Source organism: Sinocyclocheilus anshuiensis, unplaced genomic scaffold (genome assembly GCF_001515605.1).
Source record: "Sinocyclocheilus anshuiensis isolate Anshui unplaced genomic scaffold, SAMN03320099.WGS_v1.1 scaffold2468, whole genome shotgun sequence".
In the NCBI taxonomy this organism is placed as follows: Eukaryota; Metazoa; Chordata; class Actinopteri; order Cypriniformes; family Cyprinidae; genus Sinocyclocheilus; species Sinocyclocheilus anshuiensis.
In genome coordinates, this window is record NW_015547755.1 from 259,125 (window position 1) to 264,880 (window position 5,756).

Genomic DNA, 5,756 nt, shown 5'->3' on the forward strand with positions numbered 1-5,756 from the left:
TAAACCAAACACACCTGAAGAACAGAGTTTTTCACAGATTAAACTCTCACGAGTTCACACTTACATATAATTAAATAGAGTAAAGGTTATGTGTATTTGGCGTGCTGTCCGAGGGGAGGGCTGAACCCAGAGTACTCCCCCCTGCCACCTTGGGATAGGAATATTTAGAAGCGAGGACATGAGGTGGTGGAAGGATGCTGGAAAACCGTCAAGGAACATAGGTAAGCCTGCTGTGTGTGTATATATCTCTTATCTTGTTAATTAGGATAATTATCTGAACGTGCTCCTCCCGAACTTTGTTAATAAAACATTTAAAATCACTTGAGGTTGGTTTGATGACGCTTCACTAAAATACGTTTAATCGATTAAATGTGAAGTTAATATTCTGCAGCAGTACAAAGACAAAAGATGTTAATGAAAAGACAAATAGATTTATATGTGGAACAATAACTAAAAAAGACTTTAATGTTTAATGTCCCACTAAAACTAATCAGTATCTGAGCTTCAAATTTATTTTATTGAATCAATCCCTAATAACTGACTTCAGACCTGAATTCAAACCTGATCTGACATTTCTATATGAGAATAACAGTGTTGATCCTCTCTGACTAATTTAACCAGTAATTTAATGCATGTTACCAGAAAAGAAGCAACTGAAATCATAAAAACACATTTCAAACTCACCAACCAGACGCCACAAACACAAACAGAACCAAACTGATTTCAGAGACATTTTCTTCATCGGTTCACTGAAAACCCCACGATAGCGATGCTTAAAATGTCTGAAAACACGATTGAACTGTGATCTGTTGAATCTTCTCTCAACAGGATTCTAACTCTGTCGCTGTTTCCTTTAGCAGAGGAAGTCAAGAAAACGATTAAGCTTTTGCTGATCTTACATCTTAAAATGAATTCTGGTCCTGCATGAGTGAAATGTTGCATGAGTGTTGGATTTGATATCTGTATCTACTCTGTGTTATTTAATGTAGTAAGCTGTCAATCATATTTGACCTCTGACTCTTATTTGACTGCTGATGGATTCACTTCATTTCAGTGTAAAGATGTTTGGTGTGGAGCAGAAGATTGTGAGGTTCATATTATCAGGACAGAAAATGAAGAAACGCTTCACTCATAAACTACAGACACACACAGCAACCATAAACATCCAGCAGAAGCTGTTTATCCACCAACAGATCAAACCAGACACACTGATGTTTGCACAGATAAAACAAAAGAGAAAAATCCTTGCAGGCTTCATTTTGACTCAAAACCCAGTAAATTACACATACCTGTAAATGTAATTGTTAATTTAGCCTCTGAGAGTTGGTATTGATGAGAAATGTGATGAGAAATGATTGAGTTCATAATGAGATCCCTGACTTTTGACCGCAGACTTTGGTATTTTGGCAAATCTGTGCACAATAACTTTTGAATGTTTGCCTTGGTCTTTTCTTCTGGAGAAACTGAGAAGTGTAGAGGCCTGGATCAGTGATTTCTGAAATTATGATGACCTTACATAACAACTTTCATATTTTAACTGCAACAGTAACAAGTATTGGAAAATCACACTCAAAACATTAAACATTTTAGTGAACCAACATCTCCGCCGAGACAAAAAAGCCTGTGAAGCACGGAGCGCCGACTGCTGGATGAACAGTTGAGAGGAGAAACATTCACAGACTGAGATGACGTGCTTCCACTGTTATTAACATCCTACATCTGTCAACCCAATTATGTACACTTACAGGTGCGTCATGCACTTAGTATATTTGAGGGGGCACCAAACTTGTGAACTACATAATTAAATATCTCGATTCTCGAATATGTGTAAGTAAATGCATTTTGCATCGTAATAGATCATGTTAGTTAATCTATAATAGCGATGTAGACTAATGTAAGAGTAATCTATCAACGAGGCATAAAACCCGTCTTTTTTTGCTTCTCTGTTTCCGAGGTAACTAGGAATTACACAAGCTTCAGTCTGGATCCAGCCCTTATGAAGTTCTGAGATGACCTGAGAGATGATGCCAATCCTGCCGAGGAACTCAGATGACGACAAACCTGAACCAATATACAAAACTACCAAATTTTGCTATAAGTTTGACTGCAATATATATATAATCATTGCTGGTAATAGTGTTCACCATTTGTTTGAATACGTCATTAACTAACTGCATGATTTTTACTGTACATTTCTGCCATGGACATCACCTTGACATAGTCAACACTGATAAGCTACTCATAAATATAATGTAGAAACTTTAATTTTCTGTGAAGCTGCTTTGCAGCGATTTGTTTTGTGAAAGGCACAATACAAATAAACATGAATTGAAAAACGTGAATTTTTACTTAAGTACTTTACTTAGGGGTGTCATGGCATAAAACATTAATACGACTGACTTTGTATTTAATGTGAATTTAATAAAAACTTTAATAAACATTAATAAGATGTTGATATTTGGTTAAATTTCAGTTGCGATGTAGGTTGACCAAAATTCAATGTCAATTCAATGTCTAATGTCAATGTTAATTTGATGTCTAATACCGACATCAGCTGACGTTGATATTTTGTTGTTTTTAGGTGTTGTAAAGCAACCCAAATCCAACGTTAAGTCAATGTCAAATACTGACGTCAACCTGATTTTTATTCTCAACCAAAATGCAACATCTGTCTAATGTTGGGGGTCCAACGTCAACCTGATGTTATCCGGTGCCTGTTGGGTTACATTACCAAAGAATATTTTTACTGACTTCAATCTAGCACAAGTTTAAGCACTCAAACTCTTCAAAACTGGTTCAGCAATCAAATGACAGATGAGCTGATATGAAGCTCATTTGTAGTAAAATGAAGTGAAACTCCCCCTTCAGCTACAATAACTGCACATCTTTAAGTGTTAATGCATGTGATTGTCTGGCACTTTTTTTTTTTTTGGCTGGTTAATTAACACTCTGAACATCGTCACATTGAGCTCCAGTAGGCGTCCACTTCCTGTAGATCCATGGTGTCATTTTCAACAGAAAGAAACTGACACATAACATGTGAAATGTGTCCTAAAGCAGCGTTTGATCTGCTCATGAGATCCTGAGAGTGTTTGGCTCTGCTCTCTCCTGTAACTGTCTTCATTTCTTATCAAATATCTCGATTGTTTCAGTTTCTCTAATGGCTTTATGGAGCAGGAACAGATTACCTGCTAGAACTGTGTGGATAAAAGTGTTCTCTGATATCTTCAAATAATTAATATTCAGCAGCTACGGATTATGACACTCTAAATGCTTACTTTGTTCCAACACTGCATTAGTCCTTATAGCTGCTATTAGAGTATGTGAGGAAGTTTTTCATTTGTCTTTGACCCTTATCATCAGATCAGACTGTGGCCCTCAGTTCATGTCTGCTCAATTTCAACAGTTCTGTGAGGCAAATAAAGTCTACATGTGAAGACAACACCAAAATGGGCAGAGGTGATGTGACCATATTAAAACACTCAGGCAGAGGGGCTAGACTGGAAACAGACCATATACAGATCCACTGAACACAATACTTCTGCTGAGCCTTGCTGAGTTTCTTCTCCAACAGGAAAACCCCTTCTAGTGGGCCCCGGCCCCTGGTAGAGAACCACTGCTCTAAATGCTTACTTGCTAACAAGTGAACACCGCATTAGTGAGACAAAAACAACATGACACTGCAACGGTTTCTCACTCACTTCAGTCAAGCTGCTAAAGACTGTAAAATAAAGATAATCAGCTGTGAGATGCCGTTTTGAGCAAACGCTTGCATATGAGGCGGGCAAATAAAGCAATAATTCCAGACCAGTTCAACATGACCAAACCAACATGAAGTCGCATGAGCACTCGCAGGTATTGAGGGAGTGGAGAAAATCTCTGATGATATTATTATACTTGCGCCAAACCAAGAGACACATGATCAGAGATCACATGCAGTCCACCGCAGAGTAAGTTCTGGTAAGACAAGAAAAGACCAGAAAACTGACAACTCAGTTGAGCTCAAGCTCCAGACACTATTGTGTCCAAAAAGGGAAATTATGTGTTCACCATAAAAAAGTACCTCGTTTGTGAAGAAATTATTCAGTGTGAATGCAAATTACCCCCAGCTGAACAGCAAAAGCAATCAGACAGAACTAGTGGAGTCAGAGGAAACTGAGCAGATCACTCCTGATAACATGCTGATCCAGACTGAGCTACTGATGGTGCTGTTGATCCACAGATGAAACACAGACACAAATCACACTACAGAGATTTAAAGAGCAGGTCATATAGGTTTTTGAAAAATATATTCTTTGCAGTTTGTAACGTAGCTATCCTTCAATGTAAACAGTCTGCAAAGTTGTTAACAAAAAAGTGCATGATAAATAAAGATATTGGCTGCGTCTGAAAGCCTAGGCAGCTGACTTGCTGCCTCACTGCCCTATCAGATGACTTAGCAGGCAGCGTTTTTGCACGAAGGCACCTAATGAAACTGATTTCGGACAGGCTTCTGAGGCAGCATAACGGTTTAATGATCTAAAACAAAATAGAACGAGTTTTGGTGATAACTAAATGAATATGTAATTACTATAATACTGATTTCTCGCTAGAACTAACATCAAAAGTGCAAAAAGTTAGTCAGAAATAGACATTTATACACAAACTGACCACCAAACGCAACTTTCAGACGCCATATTTGTTTTTTAGAAACAGAAGGCGAATTCCAAACTGCTTTTTTGCTCCCTTGAAGGGCACTTCTGGAAGGGGACGCCATTTGTGGGGACGTTCTAAACGAAAGTGAACAACTGAATCCCTTCGCGAAGGGCCCTTCCAGAAGTCCGTTAGCGAAGGGAACATGTGATGGTCACTTCACGGAAGTGATTTCCGTTTGTGATCATGTGATCTTCATTTAGGAGATCTTGTGACGCATTTAAAAGCAAAGTTGTGGTTGATTTCGACACAAACGTAAGTAGAATAGGTTAATTAAATTTGTCTTTATTTTAATGTAGGCCTAATACAAAATATTTTTCATCAGAAATATTATTTAAGATGGTAGTGTAAGCAAGTTTAGTTTGAAAAAGCTTAATAGTAAGTAAGACACAATTAGACAATATTTGAATAAAATAATAATAATGAGAAGAAATATAGATTTGCAACAACTGGTGAAGTGCTGAATGCTGCACGCACGCGCAGCATTGTCAAGGTAACATTTGGCCAGTCATTCCCTTCGCCAAGGGAGTTCCAAACGCTTATACGAGACAGTAATACCCTGCACCCTTCAAAGAACACACTTCAAGGGCTCTGCCCTTCGAAGGGAGTAGGGCATAGGGATGCTCACTTCTGTTTGGAATTCGCCCAGAAGGTTTCTGAAGAGCATTTTTGAAGCATAAAGTGGGCGGAGCGGGCCGTCGCCATCTTGGCAGCGCGTCACCACGAGTCACTCCTGGATAATCGTACATGTGCGAAGAGGCGGGACGTGGGTGGAGCTCGTTGCTGAATCCACGCCCGCCTAGCTCTACGGTGGTGACAGCAGCGGCAATCCACCTGTCACTCAAGTGGCCACGCCATTAATTATGCAGAACTTTAAGGCTCAATATAATTTAAACGGATGAGTTAAAAAAAAATTCATCCCCCTCACAGTTGTCATGAAGGGCAAAATTAGCTATATAGACCAAAACCAATGTTTGTACCAGGCTGTAAACATATTTTTTTTTCTGCTGTAAAGTTGGGCATTTTAACATGGGGAGTCTATGGGATTGACTCCCTTTTGCAGC